Source organism: Tamandua tetradactyla, chromosome 9 (genome assembly GCF_023851605.1).
Source record: "Tamandua tetradactyla isolate mTamTet1 chromosome 9, mTamTet1.pri, whole genome shotgun sequence".
NCBI classification, from domain to species: Eukaryota; Metazoa; Chordata; class Mammalia; order Pilosa; family Myrmecophagidae; genus Tamandua; species Tamandua tetradactyla.
In genome coordinates this window covers 52,238,469-52,266,430 of record NC_135335.1, presented here as the reverse complement: position 1 = coordinate 52,266,430, position 27,962 = coordinate 52,238,469, and the positions used below count along the sequence as shown (strand labels likewise).

Genomic DNA, 27,962 nt, shown 5'->3' with positions numbered 1-27,962 from the left:
GTGGGGACACTCAGGACACTGTCTTGACATGATGCAACAACGATGAGCCGCAGGGCTGCTTCCTTCCTCTGGGAGCCTGCAGTGCTGCTTCCTTCCGCCAGGGCGCCACTTCCTTCCTCCAGGGGACTGCTTCCTTCCGCCAGGGCGCCCCTTCCTTCCGCCGAAAGCCCTGGGGTCGCTTTCTTCCGGTTTCATCAGTAGCTTCCCCGTAGACGTTGGAGAAGCGCATTTTCTGTCATCAAAATTACTCCCCCAAATCCGTAAGGTTCTTCAACATATACTAATACTGCTGAAAAACGCCCTTTTCGACGTGCAGACTCCCCTCACTTTAAAATGTGCTTTCATGGAATTTTAACATTCAGTGCTTTAATCATCCCTGTTGGGCTCTCTTTTCACAAACGGCTGCTGGAATGCCTAGGAGATGCCGGCTCCTTCCTTCCTTGGAAGACCGGGAGGTGCCCATTCTTGAAGTTCATTATGGACATTGTATGGTTATCCAAGAGGAATAACTCATTCCAGAAAATGATGCAAAATAGTTATCACGGGGTTGCTGTAGGGTGGGATGATTTGATATCGCACACTTAAGTTAAAAACTGCTTAAAAATTGACTTTTTCTGCATTTATTGAAAGACTCCAAAGCAGTTTGATTTCTACAGAGCAATAAGTAAGACTGGACCAGTGGCTGTCCTGCTGATTGACAGTTTCCAACACCCAAAATAGCCACTTTGCAAAACAATCCTGAGAGATCTTGCTGTGGACTTATTCTCATTTCTAGGATGCACAATACGGAGGCACTTTTTAGAAATGAAGATAGTGGCAGGGTGACACACTTGCTACCCAGCATCACCACACGTTAAGGAGGCTCTGAGCTCAGGCACCCTGACGGCAAGCACCGTGAGTGACACATTTGGCATATGCTAATTTCTTCTTATTTTTTTTTTGCATACGTAGGTCACAAATGAAATCCATATCCTAAGAAATCCTTCGTTATTTTGCCAGGATCACAGTGTTTAACAAAACTAGTTGATTGAACCTATTATAACAGCTGATTCTAGTGGTTTTCCATTATTAGGAAGGAAAATCATCCTACATGGTTTTTCAAATGCCAGAGTTATTTACATTTGAAAACAACATGTCCTTTAGCTGGTTCTTTTACTGATGTTAATGAATTGCAGGGCACTCAGAACTCCTTTGATTGACAGTGCAAAGACTTCCCTGCCATTATAATGTCAAAGAAAGACGGTGTTTTCCCTCTCCTCTCTACACGGTTTAAGATTTGTCAAATTCCCCATAATTAACCTGATACTGGCCATTTCATATCTCGACCATTCATCATTGTATTTAGTTAAGGGTACTTGGTGGGCAAGTATCAGCATTTATGTGAATGTTTTGGGAACCTGTATGAAACTTTTAGAAGATGAGAGTGGTTGCTTCTTTGGAATTTGCAAAAACCAATGCATAGATCAATCCTTTTTTTTTTTCTTTTTTCTTTTGTTAGTCATTTTCTGAGCTAAGGAGAGGTCTGAGGTGCTGGTATGCACTATCATAGGACCCTGTTATCTCCCACTGGTCATGCCTCTACATGCTATGAGATAAGCAATTTAAAGAAACTGAAAATATTAGTAAAACGATAGCAGTGATTTTCTAAAATCAAAACAAAATGCAGCTTAGAAAGTGTTATGGTGAAAGAGGAAATTTTTCTGTAAAAAAAATTGTACTCGGAGATATCCCTAAGAAGAGGGAATTCAGAACATGCATTTGTTCATTCAGCTTATAGTGAGTTTCCATTTGTCAGGAGGGATGGGCAAAGGCGCCAGTCTGGCGAGGCAGGCAGGGGTACACATGTCAGCACACATGCCCTTGAGTTCGCTGGCTCTGCATTATTGAACTACTTGTAATGTCACAGCTGCCCTCTGTGATGGGCCCTGTACAAAGAAGCATTCAGTGGCGGGAAATAAGAGCCACTACCTGGAGAGTGCTTATTACGTGCATCTTAGGTCTTGTCTGGAGGCTGATATGCACACATGCTGTATTACATACATTGTTGCTAACCCTGGAGCATCCCATTTCCTTGATGAGCCAACTGAGATGAGCTCAGCTGCTGCCCCAAGCTGAACCACACCCCCTATGATGGATGCCCAGATTCTGTTCCTAAGCTCCAGCAGATGGTTCAGCTAGAAGTTATTCTGAGGGAGACACAGCATCAGGCAGGCACCTTACCTGGATTGCTGCATATTAATTAGCCTGAACAGTTGTTCATCTGCTTTATGATCTCATGGATTGGAACAGAGCAGCCCCCTTTTATGATTCCAGCTAAGGTGGGATGGGGAATATAAAGAACTGTCTTTGGTCCCATAGATATAATTATTCAGTTACGGCAAAGTGACTTAACAACAATAGAGGTGATAAGCAGTATAGTCCACTTTCCCACAAAGAGCCTCTGGTTAGAAGGATGAGATCTAAAACAATAAAGACACACAAAAGGAATCCTGGTCAAGGTCCAGACCCAATGTCCGATGTTCTGACAGAGTTTTCCTGTTGAGGGAGCTGAACATTTTGCCACTGGCTGCTGCAGGTCAGGAGACTTTGGAATCCCCAAATCATGCATTTCTCAGTTGTCTTGTGCTGCTAATTCTCCTGTTCATCCCGGGCAGGCATGATAACCCTGTTATCAACAACCTAAATGTCCAAATGTCATGTTTTCATCTTTTACACCCATCATTGAAGCTCACCTTTCATTGGCAAGGCCAAACAAACATCACATTCTTCCTATTCACTTGTGGACAAGGAGAGTCCATAAGCACCAGATTCTTCTGGACTCATTTTAGTTTAATGATGGCACCAGGACTAGGGGCAAGTCTCACTGTGGTCTCTTGGTACCAGGGATGCTGACTGGTACAGGTTCTACAGCAGGATGCAGGAGATGGTAGTGGGATATAGAGCAGGTCTATGGCCCCAGATTCTTGAGGTTACACCTGCTGAGAGAAAAATGAGGAAGGGTGCCATACGAAGTAGGAGAACTTAAAAAAACATGTGGAAGCCATGGCACAGGCCCTCCTCAGAGCTAAACTCTTTGTAAGTCCTGAAAATGTTTGAAGAACCCACTGTGAACTTAATTTCCCTGTGTCATTCTCTCTATCCTCATTTCTGTCCTCCCTGCCTTTCTTCTTTCTGTCCATTAATATTTGTTGGGTTCACAGTAAGTGCAAAGCAGTACCCACAACTCCAGGATGGAGGCTAAAGACCCAAAGGAATAAATCTGCCTGGAAAACTGGCGGTGACAAATGCAATGAGCTCGCATTGTTCTATCCACGTAGGGATGGATGAGGGTGGAGACTGGTACTCCTTTCAAAAGGTTTTAAAGGCTGGTGAGGGTTTTGAACTACTCGGTCTTGAAGAGAGAAGGAACCTGTGGAATAATTTGAACCAGAGAGTACTTAAATCCTATCACTTTTGAAGGAAGTTAACTCTGGCAGCAGTGGGCAAGCTGGAGCAGAAGGGGTAAGAACGGGACCCAGAATGGCCTTTAGGGAGCAGATTAAGCATCCTGGAATTGAAGACCTGAGCCTGCTGGCCTTGCCTGCTAAGCAGGTAAAATTGTCAAGAAGTAGCAGAGATAAATAACTTCTGACCTGCAGAATTGTGAGAGAATAAGTTCCTCTTCTTCTAAACCACCCAGTTTGTAGTACTTTGTTACTGCAGCCCAGGAGAGTAACCCACTGGGCAAAAGCAAAGCTCCACTGCCGTTGGGCTCTGGATGCCAGGGAGGACACTGACCCATCACCAGAGTGGAGACACCAGAGGTAGAAATTTTATTCTTTAGTAAAGAATTGTAGATGACACGGTCTGTTTCAGAAGTTTTGAGTTTTAACAAGAAGCACAATATCCAAGGAAGACTCTGTGGCCAGATAGAGGAGATAAATGACTGTGCTTTGGAAAAGAGCTGCAAGTCGTAGTTTAACTTCTAGAGCTGATGAGTAAGTGTTGCAAAGAGAGTGAGGTTTGTAAGGATCCCCAGTGGACAGAGGGAATAGAGGGTTAGGGATGGGTCCTTGGTGCACAAAGAAGATGAGTGAGCAGGAATCCGTGACATATTTAGGCTCAGGGGGTCTAGGAAGAGGGGGGCCATGACAAAGGGCACAGTTCAGAGGGAGACCCCCCACTTCACCCCCTCTGCCCACTCTGCCTTAACCTCCGTCATCACATTTAATGCTTGAAAAAATTCAGGGTAAATCGGGACATTGTTTGAATCTTTGAAAAGAAATTAGGACCCAAGATATTAGGATGCCTACCCAAGCCATGAGCCACACACCTATCAAATGTCCTGCGTGCTCCCTATCCAAGATCATCACATTCCACCAGAGAGGGGCTGTGGTTCTACAGGAAGAGAGGGGTGTGCCATGCCAAGGCAATATGGAAGTCTAGAACGTTAAAAGTCTCACCACCTGTCTCAGCTGCATGGAGTGATCTCGAGATTAGGAGGCTCAGGGCAGAAGGCAGTTTTCCATGCACTAGCAAGCAAGTGTGAGGATAGGGAAGAGAGGAAGGGGAGTTCACTCTCAGATACCAGATTCTGCCACTTTATTAGCTCCATTTCACAAAGGATGAGGTAAAGGCTCAGAGAACTCAAGCAAGAACCTCCAAGGAAGGAAGAGGAGAGGAAAGTTGAGTTGGGTTCACATGCTCTCTTAGGTGACTCCACCACCGCTTACAGTTCTTGCCTGGATGTCTCCTGAGGAACTCGTGTTAGGGTGTTTGTATGAGTAATTGGACTCATACATAATAAGGAAGCCTATTATTAAAAGACAAATAAATCTATGTGATCAACTTCCAGCGTCTTGGGTCTTTTGCTAGAACATGGTCATTATATGACCCACCCCCCAAAAAAAATTGCCTGGAAAGAACTTCTAGTTTTGCTCCTGTGTCCCCTGAAGGTGAGTTTTATTGTTTTGTATCTCAATCCCTTTACCCAAAGAAAGGAGCTCCGTTTTCATTCTTTTCATTCCTCCTGCCTGCTTTCAACAACTCTCCTTACTTACCACCCTCGAAACTGTGTCCTGGGAGAGTGCAGCCCTGCCTGGTGGCCCTGGCCAAATGGCCTCGCTCCAGGGGTGAGGGGATGTGCCCTGGGCCTGCAGAAGACTGGCTTGGCTGCTTTCAGAGCTCTGCAAGCTGTGAAGCGAAGACGCTCTGAGGACGACTTACCGGGCTCCGTTTGTCTGTGGAGTGGAACTGATACCTGGGGTCAAGCAGCGCAGAGTCAGAGCAGAAGGGTGACCCCACGGCCACCGGGAAGCAGGGCCCGTTATCGTAACACCTTGAGCAAAACATCATCTCGTAGCTGTCTGGGCTTCTCTCAAGTCTGCCAGGTGAAGGTTAAATAAGTAAATATATAAGACCTACAATTCACAGCAAGTAGGTCGTGATACCTGCCAATGGTTGTCTCATTATTCACTGAGGTTGTGTTTGTCACTTCCTTTGTGTCTTTGGATTACAGCCGCAATGTCCACCAATCCCACTCATTATTTAAATGAGGCAAATGGGCTGTTGTCCAAGAACTTAATCAGTCTGCCATTGTTATTTTGACCTAGTGAAAATGTCATGACCTGTCTTGGATTTCCAACAGCGGGAGAAAAGCATCAGAGCCCACGGCCGACAGCAGCCTCCTCATAAATCAAGCTCCTCAGACATTATGATAACTTTTATTAAAGAGCAAATGGATTTCTTGATATCAGGCTTTTACACAAACGAGTCTGTAAACGTAAAGGGAATGGCTTTTCCCCCAAAGAGATGAAACTGATTTCAGCTCATGTGAGTAGAGAAGGAACCGCCGCTCAATTGACTGAACGTGGTAGCTGTGTGTTAGGCTCGTGTGATGTGCGGAAATTCACAAAAAGCAAAGGTGGGGGACATACAACTGTATTTTATTCATTCAAGGAACTATACAGCCAGTAATAACTGACATTGTGATCGGATATATTCAAAGTTTAACATTTCGAATAAAATGATACTCTTACTTTAAAAATAAAAATATTTGTATGATATTTATTATATTTTCTACTGTAATAAAAAATATTTTACTGTCAATTTTTATTAGGATATTTCATATCATAAGTAGTCAAAAATGATTAGCAGACAAAGATTTGATAAATTTTAATGCTTCCAGTGTGCTTCAACTAATATCCTCTCTATCCATATGCTCAACAAACTTCTATTAGCCATATGTCATTCATTAGGTTTTCTGTTATTTTTTGTTCCTGGTCCATGTTGTTTTCTTTAATTGTCATACTCATTTAGATGTGTGGAGTGAAACATGCCTCTAAAAATAACTTGTCATTTTACAAACCCATAATAATTTGTTTGCATTTTGCAATGTTTAATCGCAAACACCTGATGGCTCAGGATATATATTAATAGAAGTTGATGGGATTCCCAAGAAATTAGAATTCACCAGAAAATGAATAGTTGGAGTAGAAAAATTAATCTTCAAAAGTTAGAAAATATCTATGTAAAATAAAAGTCAGTTTAAAAAAAGAACTTAAAGAAAGAGACATGTTTAAAATAGACTTTTAATTCACATATGGGTCGACAGCCATTTTCTGGACCATGAGTACAATGCTGTCCCGCATTTATCTTTCTCTGGCTCCCCTGCAAAGATTGTGGTTTTTATTTTAATCAAGACAAGATTCGGACAAAAATCTGAAAGGCTGGCCCCCAGTTGTACATTGCAACATTTCAAGGGCCATGGGGAAGAATGTGGAGTGAGGAAGGAAGGAAATACAGAGAGGAGCTCTACAAGGCACAGGCCAGTGTCCTGGGGTGTGGGGATGGGGTCAGTTCCCTGGGGCAGGGACTGAGACCCACTGGGGCTGAGGGGTCTTCAGTGAGGATGAGTGGGAGGCCAGGGCAGGAGGAGGGCTTCTCTCAGGGAAGGAATCTGGTTGAGTTGCTCTGGCACCTGGGAAATGGAGCTCGATGAGATGTGGGTCTGGAGACAAGGGAGTCCTAAGTCCCATTTTTGTGGCTAAAACACAGAGATTTAGAGAGGTTTGAGGCATTGTCCTGGTTTTCACAGTGAGCAAGTGAAAGGAAGGGACTGACTGAATGCTCCCATGCCCATTTTGGTGATATTTCGATTTGATTTGTCTTTATGATCCTTGATTGTCTAATATTCATATATACTCTACAATCAGGCTTAGAATTCTGGAAAAAAATTTAATGTTTCAAGAATGACTTGGGAATTTAGAGCACATGGAACTTTTGTATGCATAGTATGCCTCTAGGGCTTAGTTTTGGGAATAACTTCCCTAAGAATGAACATAAAATGTTCAAGTCTATCCAATGTAACTGAACATTTCCTTGAGTAACTTAGCTTTTTCAAAGCCAAGACACTCAACATGTTCTGGGTATGGGACTTTTGTTTGGAGACTTATCTTTTTTGGCACAACTGGTGAAATGAAGAAGTTCTCAAGCAAACTAGTCTAGCAAATGATCTTTTATTATTCTTTTTGCTTTTACTTTTTGCACTGCTTACATCGTGCAATATCCACAGAAAATGGCTGATTTGTCAGGGATCTTTGGTGACCATGTGCCTATTATATGGCACAACCATAGGAATGGCAAAACACAAATGCCTCAATAGATACTTGTGTTCAAATAGGATGGCACCTGGGATTAAGAGGTAGCTTTCTGAGATACCTGTGAGTTTATATTTCCATATCTGTTACTTTGTCCATTTGTGATAAGGTCCTTATCCTGCCACAAGGTATATCTCTTGCCATTATTGATGAAGGAAAGGGTTCAAGAGCTTTCAGGGGGTGCTGAGCTCAGGATGGAAAGGAAGCCATTCCCTCCATCTGTTTCATATAATGCCTACTCTACTTTCCCAAAGAAATTATTCTTGACTCTGAAGAAACTGTTGACCCTGCTTTGTTGTCAGTTTCCCCCAGTGTACAAAGATAATGAAGGAGTTGAATGAGGGGATGGCAGGAGGGAATTAATTGAAAATAGGTTCCCTGTTCTTTGGGCTCCTTTCTCCTTATACTTTGATGTTCATTGTACAGATGCTTGTGAGTGTGTATATGTGTGTGCATTTGTATGTATTGTGTAACTCTCTGAGTGTATATATGTATGTGTGTGAGTTGGTGAGTTTGTGCATGTTTATGAGTTCAGGGAGGGGAAAAAGGAGGGAAAAGGCCAAGTCTCTTGGAAATGGAGAGAGGAGCCGTCATTCTTAGCTTAGCCCACTTCACCTACAAATATGGTTTAAAATTAGATAGCCCTTTCTACCATGGGAATGAATTTCCTTCCAAATATCTAAATCTGGTTTTCATGAAAAAATGTTTTTAAATTACAGTAACATTCAGATGTCTACCCTACTTTTCACAAATGAATAACCTGCCATGGCTTCGATGCAAAAAATGAATTCTGCTTGTCCTGAGTTGCCATAAGACATTTCCTTTCCTTTCTGTCTGTGCTTGTTTACTTTAGTGACACTGAAGGGTAGCCTGCTTACCGGGGTGGGCAACAGAGGACAGGATTGTCACTGCCTCCACCCCCAAGTAATTGCTAGTTCCAGGTTTTTGTCCATAACATGTAATGTACACGCATAGCCCCAGAGAAGTTGGGAAGTCAGGTAGTCCGCTGTCTTGTGGAAGACATTGGCCTTGACTTTGAGGAAGCACTCCTCATTAGAGATCGGCGCAAACAAGGCGAGGAAAAGCACACAGTTGGGCAGAGAGAAAGGGAGTCCTTCCCTGCCCTCTCCCGCCTACTCAGTTCCAAACGCCCATGCAGTAATGCGTGATTCTGACAATGTACCGCAAACTCTGATTCCAGCTTCATATCCCATCTTTCCTACCCGGCTCTCCCCCACTAGACTGCTCATCCTTGGTTGAAGAAGGGCCTCTCTGCCTCCAGGAAACTGCTATCTGAGCGAGCATCACCTTTAAGCTTTCATCCCTATACCCTGTTTATTTTTCCTAAGCACATGAAATTATTGTCTGACATAATAGCTTGTATTTATTTGATTATATGTTAGGTCTCTTCCCACAAGGAGGTAAACTATCCAAGGACTGGTCTCTGCGGTCTGGAGTTGAACAGAATAGACACTGGGTACATATTCCTTGGATGAATGAATGGTTAACTCTGGGTTGCCAAAAATTGATTTCTAGGCCCTTGAGAAGCATTTTATTCCTTGCCAAAATAATGCCACAGGTATCTAAAAACATCCATCACCAGCCATTATCCTTCTTAAATGAAGAAGTTCTCAAAGCAAACTAGGCTACCATCTGATCTTTCATTAATCCTTTTTCTATTATTCTTATTTTCCAACCAAAATGAAGTCTTGCACATAAAAGTGTCCCTCTATATAAAGTAGTAAAATGACATTGAAATGTGCATGTACCACTAAAAAAATTTGAGGTGGTTAGATATGCCAGGGCCTTTACCTGTAGTCTCGAAATTCAAAGTCCAAGAAAAACTGAAAGTTCAGCTGAAAGAGATGGAAGGTGCTGGAAGCAGACAAAGGCACAGTTGTCTTAAGTGATCATAAGTTCTAATTTCTTTTCTTACTCCTCTGTAATCAAATTTCGGTTGCAATTTATAACTGAGTAAAATTAAAGACAGCAGCAAGAATTAAAGTGTAACATGGAAAGTTAGTCTACACTTCCACCTCACATTCTCTTGGACATTGTCCTCAATGTGTATTAGCTCAAAGAGGAAAACATTATTAATGTGAAAGTCAGCAAAAACACTGTTTGCTTTTCTTGAAGCTGCAACATGGAATTTAGTAGTTTAGATCAGGGGAAAAGATAAATCATATCTTCAAATTTTTATTAGATTTATTTATTTTTGTGTGTTTTTTGGTCCCTCATTCCTATAAAGATGTTTCTGCATTTCTTTCGAGAGTAAAAGATAGTCTATTATGTCATTTGTTTATATATTTTTTTCTTTTTGACAGCAGAAATTATTATTTCTAGTATTGGCCAAAACTTATTATGGTATGGAAATGATTCTTATGGACAAATGATATTTTAATAAATTTCATGAGAAATTTACAGTTGTTGGTATGAAAGGATTATATTCCCTTAATTTGAAAGGATTAAGTATCCTAGAAAAGCCATGTTTTCATTCTGATCCATCTTGTGGAGACAGCCATTGCTTTTAGTCCTCATTCAGCGCTATAGTTTGGGGACTTGATTAGATCATCTTCAAGGAGATGTGACTCCACCCATTTCAAGTGGGTCTTGATTAGCTTACTGGAATCCTTTAAAAGAGGAAACATTTTGGAGAAAACACAGAGCCGTGAGCGATCCATAAGAGCCAAGAGCCCAAGCAGCCAGAGACCTTTGGAGATGAAGAAGGAAATCACCCCCTGAAGAGCCTCATGAAAGAAGAGAGCTAGCAGACATTGTCATGTTCATTATGCTCCTTTCAGTTGAGAGAAAAACCCTGAACTTCATCAGCCTTTCTGAGTGAAGGTAAGTTCTTGTTGGTGCCTTAATTTGGACATTTTTATAGACTTGCTTTAATTTAGACATTTTCATAACCTTAGAACTGTAAATTTGCAACTTAATAAATTCCCCATCTTAAAAGCCATTCCATTTCTGGCAATCACATTCTGGCAGCTAGCAAACTGAAACAACAATCTTTAAAGAATTGTGCTTTTTCCCATTATTTTGTTGGACTAGACCCAAGCAATTAAGAGCATCATCAAGATAGAGAACATTCTTATCATGCCTGAAAGTTTTCTCATGCTTCTCTGTAACCACCTTTCCCTCTCACTCTGGGAGTTAATTCTTGTTCTAATTCTTATTAAATATTCTGTTATGTTCATATTACTTTGCTATTATAGACTATTTTTGTCTGTTTTGAAACATAGCAGTATCTGTACAACATTTGTTCTTGCATGTTTCACTTCTCTCACTCAGTATGTTTCTGAGATTTATCAATGTTTTGTGCATATCAGTTGTCCCTTCCTTTTCATATCTTGTTATGAAGGTGCTGTCATTACATTTCCATTCTTGAGTTGTGAACATATGAGATGTTGTGGTTTTAGGTTATTATGAATAAAGTTGCTATATAAAATTCTTGTAGAGGCCTTTTGCGAACTTGTGTCCATGGGAGTGAAATCTCTAGATCACGAGAAAAGTGTATGTTTAACTTTAAGAAGCTAGAAGTTGGTTTTCCAAGGAATTTCATTATTTGACTTGCCATTTGTCACAATATAAGAGTTCCAGTTCTCCACATCCTTGCCAGTACTTGCTATTGTCAGTCTTTTTAATTTTACCTTTTGCATGAGTATGAGCCAGTTATCTCACTGGCCATTGTAAGCCTTCTTTTGTCAAGTGTGCAAGTTTTTTGCTTACATATTGTTTTTAAATTGGTTTATCTTTACTGGTTGGAAGTAGGTCTATATGAAGTTTGAATACTAGTCCACTAACAGATATGTGTACTGTGAACATTTTCTTACTGGCCATGACTTAATTTTTCATTTTCTGAACATTTCATTTGGATAAGCAGAAGTTTGCAATTTTGCTAATGTGGTTTACCTTTTCTTTCCATGCAGTATTTGTGTTGATGCCTATCACCCATATCCAATGCAGTATGGTATGTAGTGAGGATAAGGGTCAAGGTTCATGATTTCCACAGGGATGTTCGTTGGTCCAGAATGACTACCCATGGCCTATGTGTGGGCCTGTTTGTGGCTGCTTTATTCCATTCTACTGCTTTATTTGTCTGTCTCTGTGCCAATGCCCAATTGTCTTAATTACCATAGCTTTAGAGTAGGTCTTGAAAACAAGCAGTGTTGAGCCTCCAAATTTACTCTTCCTAAAGTGTACCTGGGCTAATTACAACTTTTGCAATTTCATATATATCGAAGAAACTGATTTACATTTAAGAAACTGATTTTTCATTTCTAAAAATAAATGAATGTAACAAGGAACAACCACAGAAAAATTAGTCTGCTCTAATGATTGGGGGAATTGTGTTGGATCTTGTGCTGGTTTGAAAGGATGTATGGACCCTAGAAAGGCCATGTTTTAATCAAAATCCCATTGCATAAAGGTAGAATAATCCCTATTCAATACTGTATGTTTGGAACTGTAATCAGATCACCTTCCTGGAGACGTGATTTAATCAAGAGTGGTTGTTAAGCTGGATTAAGTGACAACATGTCTCTTACCCAAATGGGTGGATCTTAATAAGTTTCTGGAGTCCTGTAAAAAAAGAAAATTCTGGAGAATGAAGGAGATTCAGAGAGAGCAGAGAATGCTGCAGCGCCATGAAGCAGAGAGTCCACAGCCAGCGACCTTTGGAGATGAAGAAGGAAAACCCTTCCCTGGGAGTTTCATGAAACAGGAAACCAGGAGAGAAAGCTAGCAGATGATGGTGTATTCACCATATGCCCTTCCAGCTAAGAGAGAAACTGTGACTGTGTTCACCATGTGCCCTCTCACTTGAGAGAGAAACCCTGAACTTCATCGGCCTTCTTGAACGAAGGTATCTTTCCCTGGATGGATGCCTTTGATTGGACATTCTATAGACTTGTTTTAATTAGGACATTTTCTTGGCCTTAGAACTGCAAACTAGTAACTTATTAAATTCCCCTTTTTAAAAGTCATTCTGTTTCTGGTATATTGCATTCTGGCAGCTAGCAAACTAGAACAGATCTCTAGGTCAATTTGGGGAGAATTAACATCTTAACCCTATTGAGTATTTTAATCCATGAATTTATGTCTTCCTACTTACCTGCCATTTTTATTTTTCTCTGAGCCATGATTTATATATATATATATATATATTTAGCACAGAGGTTTTTATTCTGTGGCTAAATTTATTCCTAGGTATTTCATCTTTTCAATGCTATACTAAAGATAATTTTTTAAGATTTAATTTCCTATAATTAGTTTTAGGGTATAGAAATATAATTAATTTTACATTGAATGTGCATTTGTTTTAAAGTCATTTATTAATTCTAATAGCTTGCAGACTGCTCACAAAATTGACTCATGAACTCTCATAATCTCTGTATTCTCTTTGATTTACTGCATAAAAATTTCATGAGAAGTAAAGAAAACTTTACATCTTCGTTTTATGTCATTTTGCACTTCATAACTTTTTATTGCCTCATCTCACTGGCTATGCATTCCTGTTGAATGGGATTGGCAAGAGTGAATCTTCTTGCCTTTTTCCTACTCAGAGAGTGCATCTTCAATAGTTAACAATGGGTATCTGTGATCTTTAGTTTTCTGTTTGTTTGCTCATTTATTTTTGATAGACAATCTTCTCCAGAGGGAAGAGGTTTCCTTTTATTTCTAGGTTTTTATCATTAATGCATGTTAAATTTAATCAGATTTTTTCATCTGTTGAGATGATCATAACTTCTTCCTTAGTTCTGATAATACAATGAAAAGCAATGATTTGATTTTGTTTTTAACATTAAACTTACCTTGCAAAATCTTACTTCATTGTGATGTATTATTGATTTTATACATTTCTAGGTTCAATTCACGCTTCTATATCAAGAATTTTTTCATCTCTGTTCAGAGGGAGATTCATCTATAATTTTATTTTCTTTAAAATTAGATATCTCACAAATTTTATGCTATTTTCAACATTATTCAGTTCGAAATATTTCCAATTTCCATTGTAGTTTATTCTCTGATGTATGTGTAGTGTGTAAATTTTCTCCTGATTTTTAAATATTTAAATTTTTATCATTTCTTAATTACTGACTTCCAAATTAATTTCATTTTATTCTAAGAATATTCCTCTTATGACTTCAATCCTTTTGATTTTATTGGAACTCATTTTATATTGTGGATTATGGTCTATCTTAGTGAATGTTCAATGGGTTCTTGTAAAGAATGTTTAGTTGGCAGTTTGGGGGATGTAATGTTCTAAAATGTGAATTTGCTTAAGCTATTTAACAGTTGTGTTCAGTTTTCCCATTTTTATCCTAAATTTCTATCCGTTGTTCAAGTGACAATGAATTGAAAATGAAATGTTAAAATTTTCCAAATTTGATTATTAATTAGTTTATTTCTGTTTTTCTGACAACATTTGCTCTGCTTGTCTGAAGATATATTAGTTACATTGTATCATTATGCTCCCTTGATCTAGTGATCCTTTTATCATTGTGAAATGCTCTTTTTTTCTTTACATCATATCTGCAATCTCTGCTTTTTTATTGGAATAGTTTGTCCATTTACATTGACTGTGATAATTTATATGGATGGATTTTAATTCTGTGTTACTATTTGTTTTCTACTTGTCCTAGCTGCTCTTTATTCCATTATTCCTCCTGTTTTCTTCTCTCTTCTTATGTCTTTGAGTGTGCGTTTTTTTTTTTTGGAGGGGGTGGCTGGGGGTAGTGGTGTGGATAGCCTTAAGGATATAATATGCGTACTTAACTTATCATAGACTATCCTAAACTATACTACATTATTTCAAATAAAATATACGAATCTTAAACCACTTGATGCAATTTTCTGCTTCAAGGGTTTATATTATTTTGGTCATGTATTCTATTCTACCAATATTAAAAGCCACATAATATACTTCGTCATTTTCATTTAAACAGTCAATAAACAAAAAGTAACTTAAAAGTAGTATAGGGTGGGTCATGGTGGCTCAGCAGGGAGAGTTCCTGCCTGCCATGCTGGAGACCTGGCTTCGATTCCTGGTGCCTGCCCATGCAAAAAAAAAAGTGATATATTTACTCACTTACTATCACTTACTATTTTTTTTTTTTTTTTAACATGGGCACGCACCAAGAATCAAACCTGGTCTCCAGCATGGCAAGCAAGAATTCTGCCATTGAGCCACTATTGCACTGCCCATTATTCCTTTTTTGCAGACCTGGATTTCCATCTAGCATCACATCCTTTTGGCTTGATGAGCTGTCTTCATTATTTCTGGCATTGTGGCTCTTCCAGAAAAAAATTATTCCAACTTTTGTTTTACTGAAAATCATACTCATATCAAAGGTTATTGTCAATGGATATGAAATTTTAGGTTGGTGGGTTTCCTGGTGCATGTTTGCATTTTTGGCCCTATTCATGTGTTCTTCCTTTGTCTTCTGATTTCCATTATTTTTCATAAGAAGACATCTGTAATTCTTTTTGTTGTGTCACTGAATTTATTGTTCTTTTTCTTCTAAAAGTTTTTCAAATTTCCTCTTTACCTTTTTTTTTTTGGCATGGACAGACACTGGGAGCCAAACCTGGGTCTCCAGCATGGCAAATGAGAATTCTACTTACTGAGTCACCATCATACCGCCCCCTCTTGTTTTTAGTAGTTTGACCAATGTGTGCAAATTCAAAGACATAGAAAGTAGAGCACAGGTTATGAGGCTGGGGAAAGGGGGAAGGGAAGGGGTAAGTAATGTGTAATAAGTACAGGGTTCCCGTTTCAGGTTATGTAGAGATTCTGGTGATGGTTGGCAGTGAGGGAAGCACAACATTGTGAGTGTAAGTGAGTGTGAGCAGTTGTAATGAACCGTGTGTGAGTCATCGTTATGAATTGTGTACTTGGGATTGGTTGAGATGGAGAAGTTCATATTGGGTATGTATTTTCATAAAGAGAGAGAGAGATTGAGATGTCAAAGAGGCAATCACAAGTAAAGGCTAATCATGATCTGGAATGTGATGTAAAAATGAAGGAGAAAATCCTTATAAGTACGTTATTGGAATACATGAAAAGACTTGCATATAGACTGTAAATTTATATTAATGGTGAATTTCTTAAACTTGATAACTGCATTTAAAGTGGAACAAGCAAATATCCTTGTTCTTAGGAAATGCATAAACATTAAGGGTTCAAGGTACATAATGTAACAGCCTACACTCAATTCAGAAAATGAATTGAGAAATTGACAGACAGATACACAGATGGTGGATAGGTGGAAAGGTGGATTGAATGAAAGATGGTTAAATAGCTAGAATATGACCATAAATGTGACAAAACATTAAAATTGTTAGATCTGGTTATCTAGGACTGGTAGATAAAGATATGCTGGCATTTTCTGTGTGAAGTTTGTATTATATTTACAATTGTCCTGCCAGTTTGAAAGTATTTCAAGATAACTTTTTAAGTGAAAGTCTTAGTGTCAACAAAGAGTTAGAGGTAAATTGAGAGGATAAATTCTTCCAAATAGACACATTTTTTATTCCACAGTCTCCTTCAACTCTCACAGCAGTGGGAGCTCAAAGCTACCATTATGAAAGCCTAGGGCACGTGAGAGAGGAAAAGAAGAGTTTATAGATAATACGAATGAGTAGAGAGGAGAGGGAGAGAGAGAGAGAAAGGGTGTGCTAGAGCAAGAGAGAGAAAAGAGGCTCAAGAGGAGTAAGGAAGAAAGAAAAGTTTTACACTACAAATAATGACATAATGGGGGTTTCTATCAGTTAGGATGAGGCTTAACGCTGAGTAACAGAGATCCATAAAATAAGGATTAAGAAAAAGATATATATATATGTGTGTGTGTGTGTGTGTGTGTGTGTGTGTGTGTGTGTGTGTGTTTTAATCTCTCACCTATGTGGTCACTACAGCGCACTACCTGCTTTTGTAAGTAAAGCTTTATCAGTTCACAACTATGTCCACTCCTTTGTGTATAGCCTGTCCGCTTTCACGCTACAGCAGTAGAGTTTGACAGTTGCAACAGAGACTTCATGCCCTGCAAAGCCAAAGAATTTACTCTCCAGCCATTTACAGGAAGAGTTGCCAGCCCCAGTCCAGACTAGGGGCTGGATGGTGACAGTCCCAGTAGCCAGGATGAAGCTGCTTCCAGATGCATCTTCCATCCCTGAGAGTGGATTCCAGGAAGTGTCCCAACCACCACATTCAAGAGGCATTGCTGGGAGAAAGAAGGAGATGTGAAGGGCGCATGTGACCTGCTTGTAGACTCTGCCCCAAAGCTGCCACACAGCACTTAGACTCAGAGCCTCCTCACTGCTCCATCGCTGCAGGGGCAGCTGGGAAATTCCCCATTAAAATCCGGGGCTGCTCAGAGGGGAAGAGAAGAGACAAGACCTGATAGGTCATTTAAGTTCACCGTTATTATCTTGTACCACACGTGAGAAATATCCCTGTCTAATATATCTGCTAAGACACTTAGAGTTGTGGACTGAAGTCTATCAAATAAAAATCTAGGCTCAGTAGACTCAACCACCAAGTAAATACCCTCCCATTTACTATTCTGAGTACCCAGAGACTGATGCTTTAGTCGCGTGGTTAATGCAGTAATAACGGATTATATCTGGGCACGCGTCCTTCTGATTTGTCTCGGAGAAAAATCTGTCACAGAAATACTTGAACATTAGGACAGTTCAGAGTATAATTTATAGAATGTTGCATACTATTTAGCTAGCATTTCATAGTGCCCCTTTATAAATGATAGAAGCTGTCCATTGCAGACCGCAACAGTGTAGATAGAAAATTTTATAACATAAATTACCAGGACTCTCAAAATATATAATAGTCTGCAGACAGCAATGCTTTACCAGACTGTCCCAATCTTTCATATGAATACAGACTTAATGCCTTTCTAAAGTGCTGTTTTGTCTTCCCAGCTGGCTGGCACATCTCTAAAGAAAGTTGATGTTTTTAAAATTATGTATCAGTAGAAGCAGGTTTTGAATCACCACACTTTGGGGGATGATTTTTGGCTGTTCCACTTGGGAGTACCAGGGTTGTGTCAGTGAATCTACCCACAGTCATACCACTGACCTCTCTCTGTGTTGATATTTGGATTTCTGGGACAAACCAGCCAAGTCCTGCAGCCTAGAGGGAAGGGGAGCGGATACGCCTAAGAACTGTTTTATCACCCCCCCATCCACTTGCTCCCTCACAGAAAAGCAAGCAACTTGGGGGTCCACACATCTCCAGCTGGTTTGAACTGGTCTTCCGGGCTGCTACTAGTATTGTAATTCACTCACTATGACACAGCCTTTGTGGTTTTCTTCCTGCATTAGGTGGACACCTGATCAGAAAACCCAAAAGAAACATGGGTAGGAAAGTCCTTCATTTCCCCCGTGGGAAGCCTGCGTGCGGTGATTATGGATGACAGATGTGTCCCCGATTACCTAGTCCGCAAATCGCAAGGATTGAGGGACGAGGGTCTGCATTTCTGCAGCGACCCTGGAATGTGATTGATGCCTTCGAGGATCCAAGCGGATCTTAATAAGCTGATGTCACACTTTGCCTGTAACTTAAAATTCTAAAGACATGCGTATTTGCAGGCTAAGTCTGCCCTATGAATGATCCTAAAACTGCAACCTAAGCAATTTATTTCACTGAATCCACTGGCTGGGACCAGGAAGGCAGAAACCGGATGCCTTGACGGCTCATTCTCAGGAGCCACAATAGGTCTGTATGAAGCTGCATACACTCTCCACCCCAAAGCTCTCTCCTGGGCCTCTACTCGGGACCCAGCGTTGTGAGCTCATGTGCGATGGGACCTGTAAATCACCCGGGGCAGGCCGCTGGCACTCCTCCATGAGCTTACCGCCCCAATGGAGAGAGGATTTTGGACAAACTGCCTTCCTTTCTCCGCCTCCAGAGCCCTCAGGTGCAGCCCTGATTCTCTGTCTCGATTCAACTAGCAAACTGTCAAGTGTTGTAGTGACTTCCCGAGGGCAGGTGGAGAGCTTCTGAATGCCTCAGTTGCTTGTGAACTAAAATCCCCATTAACTGCCTCTTCCTGAGAGGCTCTGGGGAGGAGGCGAGGGTCCCTTCATTCTCCTCGCATCTCCGTCCTCTTTCTCCTGGAAAGCTTTCCGCCCCAGACAAGTGCGCTCTGACACTGGTGTTTCTAAATTGAAGCTGAGTTTGTTTTCACACATCTCTCCGCGGGGGTCAGCACTCAGCCTTCCCGGAGTCCCTCCCATTTCCCCACCACCCTCCAAGGAGCTTTTTGCTTCCTCCACTCCTCTTCTTCTGTGTTTTAGAATACACCCCCTGCCTTCCAGCTCATGACAACACACTCTTTTGTTTTGTTTTTGCTTTTTTTTAAGCTGAAGGGTCTCCCTTCTATCAAGGCCAAACCCAGCCTGACCTCAGCATTTTATCTTATTTTTTCAGATTTTAATACAATTTTATTGCTATATATTCATGTCATGTAATCATCCAAAGTGAATAATCAATGTAAAACCCACTCTTTAATCTCATTTCAAACAACCCTGAGAACAGCCTTAATTTTGAATTTTGTGGACTATATTCTAAAGCACGTTGAGGCAGAGGCTTTATTTCCTACATGTGTCCACGACTCGTTCAGAATGCTTTTCAGGGGGTACATACAGATCTGAAAAGGAATAAAACTGAAACCTGACAGAGAGAAGCAAAGTAAAAAAGGTGCAGAAGGAACCTCTGCCCCACGCCCCCCCCCCCCACGCCCCCCCCCGTCCAGGCCAGCAGCACCAGCCCTGGTGGAGGCGGGAAGCGTTTCCTGAACCTCGTAAGTACATAGGGACATCAAGCTAAGAGTTACGTTCTTAATAAGTCTCGACTCCGACCCAAGCACCCCACCCTGCAACGAGGGTAAATTAAAGAGGCCTGGACGCTGGAGAATTCCAAGAACTGAGTAACAAAGCAGAGCGGGCAGCTTCTGCTGGGGGAAATGGTTTCCGAGTTTGCAAGTGCTTTTTCAGAGCCGAAGCCAGCGTGATAAAGTGCCGTTCTTTCACCAGAAGGAATGTTTGCTTACTATTTCATCATCCCCTGGAGGTAAAGTGAAAGAAAATAAGCACATCAGTTGTCATTATGACAGGATAAAAATGGAGCCATCATATTTCAATAACACAATGCGACGAGTGGTTCCATTGAGTGATGAATTATGGACTCTCGCTTTCACACTCCACTATAAGTTAATATTATCTCCCCAGGATAATTAGAGTGGAGTTCAATTACTGACCCTGAATTGCCATGTGGGCCACACCATGGGTTTTGACACAGCGTTTTACACATTTATCTTTTCACCTAACGCGCTAAATCTGCATCGCAGCGGTGATTAATCTTCCGGCGCCCCTTCTAGCTTGTGCTGTTCTTCTTGCATGGATTGGCCAGTCCCTGGAGTCCCCTTGAGTACAATGTGAGCAGGCCTATTACACTGTGTTTTTCTGCCAATTTACGTTCGTCTTTGTGTTAAGTTATTGTGGTCACTTCTGGATTTGGGTCAAACGAGCAGTTCCCCAAAGGTCACACGCAGCCGAGTGGGGCCACGCCCCCCTGCCCGCGGACCCATTGGGAGCTAGGTCTCTTATAGGCCCATGCCTTTGTGCGAGAACCCACAAAACTCCCATTGAAAGCCAGGGGCCCCTTTATTTCCACAGGGAGCGGCAAGGGAGACAGAGCTCGTTAATCTTCAGGAAGGTTCCATCCCAGCCTCTGAACCTCCTTGAATACTCATTGTCACTTTTTACTCCAGGCGAAGCAAAAAAGGACCCCAGCACGGCAGCCTGGCACTATTCAAGTTTCTCCATTTGGGGGTGGGGGGGGGGGCAGAAGGAGAAGAGGCCAGGCATGATAATTAACCGTGCATTGTGGTAACAAAGCCACTGAAACAGAAGGGTATTAAGTCAAATGAGAAAGCCGTGCATATTTTACAAGTGGAGAACTGCAAAAGCTAAAGAAATGAAAACTTTGACCTCCAAAAGCATGTTATTTCATTTGTTTTAGAACAAATAAAATACCAGGGCATGATCCCATGGCTTTGAGGGGTGCCAGGGACTCCGACCCACTGGTGAGGGAAGAAAAGGTAACTGAAGGGTATCACAGCAGCTTACGCACACGGGTGGGTGTCCTGTGAGCCCCAAGGCCAGCGCCAGGCTATCCTGTCTCTTAGCCAACTTCTCCACCTTCTAGTGCTCTCCGTGTTTCCAGGGGAGGGCACATGGACACATTTAGCACTGGTTGCCAGTAAATCCTCAACTAAAGGCACGTATATATTTGCCCCTGGCATTCCCATCATGACATATATTTATTCTGGGATCCTTTTCACCCCATCACTGTCCAGCTCTCCATGTCAGCTGGGTGATCATGCATCTAAGGGGAGTTGGGTGCAAGAGGTCTGTTTTAACTCAAGAATCATCTGGTGGAGTTCAGAGTCAATTTGGAAAAATGTTGGAGTTTCTTAATAATCATCACCGATACTTACAAACTATTTTTACATTTTGTTTGTTTTTTAGTAGTCTATGAAGCATCTTGCTAAGCAGATGGCCCTCCAGGCTGGCTCCCAGGACAGTTGCTGCTTCCTTGAAATTGACTTCTAGGTCTCTGATGCAGGCCCAGTACAGAGGGTGAGATATGGGGGAGAGAACCACACCAGTTCTGTGGGTGTTGCGGGAAAACCGTCAGCATCATTTGGGAATGCAGGTTCCTAGGTCTCCCTCTTCCCCAATGGGAGTGAATGCCCCTGGGATGGGCTGACAGAGACTGAAGGGAAGAGGGGAGGAGGTTAGGAAGAATAGTCTTTCTACTTATACCATTCAGTTAACCCCTCTATCATAGGAAAGGCACTGCCTACTTTCCTCCTGTTTCCTGTCTTCCTGTGTGTATCACATGCAACAAGTCATGCCCCCAGCAGCACAGAGAGAGCAGGAAATCTCAGGCCAAGAACTGGAAACAAACGCTCCAGCTGCCTCAGCCAGACTGAGGAGAGGCCTTGGAGAAGCCACTTCCCTTGCTTTCCCGTGCCAAGGCTCTGCTGCACTGTGAACACTGATGGGCAGCAAATATGCACAGGAAATTTAGTCATTGAACAAAAGACACTAAAATTGCTTAAATCTGGTCACCACCTGGTCAGCGCAGCCCAAGACTCCAGTAGCCAAGTGGTGATTCTCAAGTTCATCTCTGAAGTGCCTCATGTGATTTTCTTCCAGTTACAGAAATGACCCCCGCACTTTAGAATAAAGTCAACCAAGTAGAAATCTTTCCATTTTAGAGGTCAGGTTAAACACAGAGGCATCTCTTTAAGCTCTCCCCTGGGATTTTTTTTGTTGTATTTTTTTGCAAAATTACACTCATTATCAAACTATTTTGACATGGATAGGATAAAAGACTTTAGTAAGCACATTGCAAGTTGCAGGTGAAACTCTGTAAGTGCAGATGACAGCAACGACATATGAGAGAGGCGAAGAATCTTTAAAATTATAAAAAACAAAAGTTGACTTAAACATGGGAGAGTTTAAATATGCAAGAAAGGACTGGCAGGATGTGAACTGTAGCCTACAGGAACTCCATACATAACAATGAAATGAAGGTCACGGCTGCTTTTCCAATGGTTCCACCATTTTCATTTGTCTTCCAACCATCAGATGAAGAGAGCTCGTGGAGCACTTTCTCCCTCTTGGAGGCAAGGCTCCGCGTGTATCCTGCTGCTTAGCACAGCTGAACTACCTTTCCCCTCTCTCTACACAGTTCTCAAGAATTGGACATTTTCCTTTTGAAATCCTCTTTCCAGGTGTTAGCCTGCTGCTGCTGTTTTGAGCAAAAATGATTTTCTGTTCTTCCTGTGTGAAGAACAACATCTGTTTTCACTCTAAAACCCATGCTCATATTCCATGCCATAAGCAGTCTCTGGGGTTCATTTCAGCTGCACTTTGAGTTCTCATTCAGCACATTTTCTTTCTGAATCAATAATATAATATTTGTACTTTTTAACATGAAACAGAAAGCTTTGCTTTCCTCACTCGTGCATTTTTGGTTGCCAGACAAGTGGAAGGGGAGAGCAGACTTTTGGGAGTCAGAACATTTAAGAAACCAAAGAGGCTCTTTCAGTGGGGCTCATGGAGAGCCATCCTGGTGTGTCACTGATCCCGTGTGTCCCACGTCATCGTTATATAAACTGATTCCCAAGTCTTGGTCTTTGTGCTGAACTCTGGGCCGATATCTCAGGGGGCTTCTCAGCACCTTTGACATCATTGTGGTGGGGTGGGCATTCACAGGAGTGCCACCAACACCCCTTTCCTTGTCCATATGGCCCCTGTCAGCCCCACAGAAGGAGCAGAGTTAAAGAAAGGAAAGGAAAAAGGAGAGTAGAAAATGAAAACAAAAAAGAAGATGGAAATGAGAAAGTCGATAGAGAAGTGGAAAGTGAGAGAGAACCCTGGAGCCCAGCAGAGGACGGCTCTTCTGGAGAAATGTATACCTACGCAGATAATCAGAAAGGCACAAGCATACCCAAAGGATGAGAAGGCTTCCTAATTTTACATTTTCCCCTTAATTCCTGCTCACCGTTGGCCCTCTTCCTGCAAGGCAGAAATCCTCACTGGCGGTCACTTTGCCCCAGCGAGATGAGTTGGGAGATGGGTAAGATTAAGGTGGATACATGAATGTGGGCGAGACTCTGCCTGTTCACCACAATGCTTCCTCTCCTTCCAGTGCAGATGGAACAAACACCCCACACTCCCAGACCTGACCTTGGGCCCACGTTCTGGCCTTCAGCTTGTTCACAAAAGCACGCTTCTGGCCCTGGCACCAAACACCTCCCTGGGAGTCTTTGGGATCTGCCACGCTTGCCCCAGTGGACAACCACCACGGCCCAGCCACCAAGGAGAGGTGATCTGTGCAAGAACTGAACCCGCAGCCTCAGATCTGGGACTTGTAACTGCTGGTAGAATTACTTTAATTGAAACAGGGTGGCCACACATGCTGCTGCCCAATGCCTTTCCTTCTTAAAGGGCTGGTCGCCAGTATGGAGCCCTCACCCTTCAAATATGTATTTTGAGAACTTCTGCTACAATTCACTTTATGTTCCCTGTGTTTCTGTTGCCAAGTAAAATTGGCTCCCTTGAAGGGAAATTCTACCAAAATAAAAATAATTACTGGCAGAATTAGCGTAAAGCATACCTCACTAGATTTTTACTAAAATCCTACTATTCTTTTCTCTCTCTCATTTTTAAAAATAAGAATATGTTCATTGATCTTTTTAGACAATATTGATTTTGTACTCATTTTAAAATGCACAAAACAGTATGCATAGACCTGGATACATTACATACACAGACCACTCCAGTCATGCATCTGAATGTCTGAGGAGGTGGACAGTAGCTCTGGGTGGGCAGTTTCCACCTAAAAGGGAGGGTCGGGCGTGGATGAAAGGCAGCTGTAAGACCTAACAATTGGTAAAAAGTTTTACATCCCCCCCCAAAAAAAGAAAGTTTTGAAGGAAATAATGCAAATTATCACCATCTGTTATATCTGGATGTTCATAAATGTCATATTATTTTCCACACTTGACAGTTGGTTTAAACAGAACAGCTGAATTCACAGGTGACCTGAACTCAGGGCCTGTGTCCTTCCAGCCTTAGCTAATGAGTCATCCACAGCCAGAAGCTTTTACCTCCTTTTCCTTCTCAGTCTCAGCCTGATACCATCCTTTCTAGAACTTTATATTTCCCTATCACATCATCCTGTAATTTTGCATTTACTAATCTGTCTCTTCTTTGTCCCTCGGGAATAGAGATGCTATTTCTTTTCATTTTTATTCCCCTTTATTTCTAGCATGGTGACCAGAACTGTAAAGAACCACTCACAAAATGCTTATTGACTGAATGACTGAACGAATAAGTAGACGTCCTCAAGCTTCTAAAGTAAATTCCAGACTCAAAATTTACAGAAAACCTTAAGAGCAGATAGGTCAGAAGACTTTTCCTCAGTCTGTGTTTTGTTTTTGTTTATTTTGACAAGTCCAAGGAAGGGTTTAAACTACCTCTTGGATGCCTTATTATCAAATAGGCAGGTGGCCTAGAATATTGAATTGAAGTCTTGTGTTCTCTTGCCCATGCTGTCCCATGATAAACCTGCTTCATCTACATTGAAAGACCCTATTGGCTTCCCCAGATGTCATCCTCAGCTCAGTGGGCGTGCGCTGTGGGGTCTGTGCTCTCCATCCTTTTCAACACTGAGTATATTTGAATAAGCCTGAACCCTGGGCCCCCATGGTTCCAGCCACACTTAGTAGACACACCTCCAAGTCCCCAGAAGCCTGGGTCCCCCCTACATGGGGCTGGAAACAGGGTCTCACAGGCAGGCTCATGCTTTCACCACACACTCCCCGTTCCCCCAATGCCATGCTTTTAGCTTATTCCCATTTGCACCACCCTAGTTTTCCAGGTGTTTCAGGGCCAGGGGGAGTCTGGTCTTTGAACATTTTTTTCATCCATTAGGGATTCATCTTTGTCCTTGTGCAAACTATGTTTATATTCTCGCTGCTTCTAATGATGTGAACTTTCTCATTTGTACTTGTGAGGTTTTACTTTTCCAACGTTCTTACATCTTTGGACACTGTTAAATCAGCAAAGACTCTGAAACACCTCAAAATGAGACAAAAGTATGGCAAACAAGAGTGGATGAGGCTGCCAGGGGGAGGTGACTCACCCGCAGACATGTTCTTAATATTCCTTTCCACATTGCAAAGAGAAGTCCTGGGGGATTAGAAAAGCCCAATAGAATTGCTTATCGCTGGAGTTATGAAAGAGGGCAAAAGAAAGAAAGAAAGAAAGAAACGGTTTGCAAAATAACAATGAGAATGTTAGAATTTCTACCTATTAGTTACCTTCCTCTTTTTTTGGAGAACCTGACCTCACTGGGGCATATTCTCTTCCTAATGTTTGTGATCAGAGCAGCAAGTCCCAGGAAGGAGTTCTCCTGACACTGTTAGGCAGGGATGCGTGATTTGCATGCAGGTAGCACTTCCCTGAAACTTTCTTTGAAATGTAGATCTAAGTTCTTACAAGCTTTTTATTTCTCTTTTCCAGAATTGTCCATGCTTTTTCTTCTGGTCTGCATTAGATGCTGGATTACTGAAGGATTAGGAGGAGGCCTGTTCCAGAAGCCGGAAGTATTAGAAATCTCACCAAAAAATCTGTATTGGTGTAATTCCCAGAAAGATTTTAGAGCCTGGAGAGGTTTATATAGTTGGCGGAGTTTGGAATAAACATCTCCAAAATGTTGGGAGTGTTTCCAAACTGAAATGAAATTTGAGGTCCACCCATTTCACTAGTTATTAAGATAAAAAGAAATCTCCTGTTGAAATTGGATTACACAATTGGTAGCTTTTGCCATTGTTGAAACAGATCTACCCACAAATTTCATGCCTGTCTTCTCTTCTAAGTCCAGCTGCTGGAGAATGAAAAAACAAAATAAAACAAAACTCTTCCTCCTCCATCCCATGGCGATTTGTTTTGTGTTGTCACTACAGAAATTGTCAATGTCTGGTAGCACTGGTATGGAAAATGTGGTGTTCATTTGGAGTAGGTGCAGGACTCAGGTAGCCAAATGGGCTTTTCCTTCTAGATTTGCCTAGCATGACCTAGAAATGGGAGAATGTATGGCACAATGCTCTACCTTCTGATTTTAGATGCAATTGTATGGTGATGTGCACTAAAAGAAAAACAAAATGAAATATCACAATGGGCAATGGATAGTTTTTCCATCAGCCAGGGAAGCATGTCAAAATCACCACCTCCCGAATCTCCTATGTGACTGCTAGCCTCTCCCATTCTCAGGCTAGAGCAGGACAAAAAGCACCTGCGCGAGGTAAAATAAAACATGGGTGAACCAAGGTTGGAGTCCATATTTGCAATAATCATAGACTCTAAGTAAGAACTGTCAGAACCTCAACAGCCTTGTAGCCAGATGCCCTGACCTATGTGATAGCCCCCTGCAGCTGGCCAAGGAACCGTGACGGGACATGCTTTAGCATCTTGAGTGGGGAGGTTATTTCCTTACTGCCCTCACACCTGTCAGATGATTCTGAGAGTTCAGGTCTTTGTCATGAAGCTAAACACAGTTAATACTTTTGAGATACATGAAGGGGTTAGAGCTATACTCTTTCTCTTGCAAAGAGGGTTGTGGAGTCTGAGATTGTGCTTCTTCTCTTCTCTCTTTTTCACATTCTCTTTGTCCCAGGCACACGGAGCTGAGGGACTCATCTTCTCAAGGGTATAGAAGGTCATTGCATTAACTCTTTCTACTGCATTTCATTCTCTGGTAACAAACTGTTTTCACCTATACTTAGTGCTTGTCTCAAAGCAAAGAGTTTAAGATAGCATAATTTAAGAAAACGGAAGTCAAATTGAGCTGGTAGAGACTGTACAATTAGCATACATTTTCGAAGTGGGAAATTCCAAATGTAGAAAACACAAAACTCTGATGCAGGTATGAAACATGTGCATGTTTCTTTCTGGCTTCCTTAATTTTTTCTATTGTACTTGAGAAACAAAAACTCTGATATAAAGTTTGAAAAAGAATAAAGTAGCCATTATTGTGAAAAACATATCACATTTATAAGTGAAATCCCCAAATTTAAATATGAGCTATAATTAGCCCAATAAGTGTCACTCTCCATCAAATAAGTCATAAAATTTAGCTCCTAAAATAGGCCAAAGTCTAATAATTAAAAGAATGTAACCAAAAAGAAAAACAAAGCTATAACAGAGCTAAAAACTAATGGCAACTATTTGAAAGTCTGATTTGGTAAATAAGATGGTGCAAGTCATCAAGTGCAACCTATCAAAGGCAGTGTGGTCTACACAGTCTATTAAGGAAATCATACTTCTTTAAGTCCACCCATTCCATAATATGAACCATCTTTACTTTCTTCGTGTTACACTCAGCCAATTGCTGAATTTGGTTGATCTTATGCCATTTGTTAAATTCTGCTGGAATGCAATATAAGAAAAATGGCATGGCTTTTAAAAAGGGAATTTATTAAGTTACCGGTTTACAGTTCTAAGGCTATAAAAATGTCTAAACTAAAGCATTCACAGAGAGATACCTTGACACAAGAAATGCCGATGTCTGTCACGTGGAAAGGCACATGTCTGACATCTGCTGGTCTTTGTTCCTGGTTCAGCTGCTTTCAGCTTCTCATGCCAGTGGTCTGTGGACCTTCCCTTAGCTCCTCTGGGGCACAAGTCTGGGTTCTGGCTTGCTTAGCAACACATAGGAAGGCACAT

General features: G+C 41.4%; 1 long non-coding RNA gene across 4 annotated transcripts; it reads left to right on the top strand.

The window, feature by feature from the left end:
* The first annotated feature begins 111 nt into the window (after window positions 1-111).
* Window positions 112-26,162, top strand: LOC143646101 (uncharacterized). 4 transcript variants are annotated; one of them, XR_013157284.1, is made up of 5 exons: window positions 112-260; window positions 776-894; window positions 21,189-21,299; window positions 23,388-23,559; window positions 25,761-26,162. It is a non-coding gene; the product is annotated as an uncharacterized LOC143646101 (long non-coding RNA). The 4 variants fall into 4 exon arrangements; XR_013157283.1 differs by having other exon boundaries at window positions 112-894; XR_013157286.1 differs by having other exon boundaries at window positions 112-894; window positions 23,383-23,559.
* The last annotated feature ends 1,800 nt before the right edge of the window (window positions 26,163-27,962 follow it).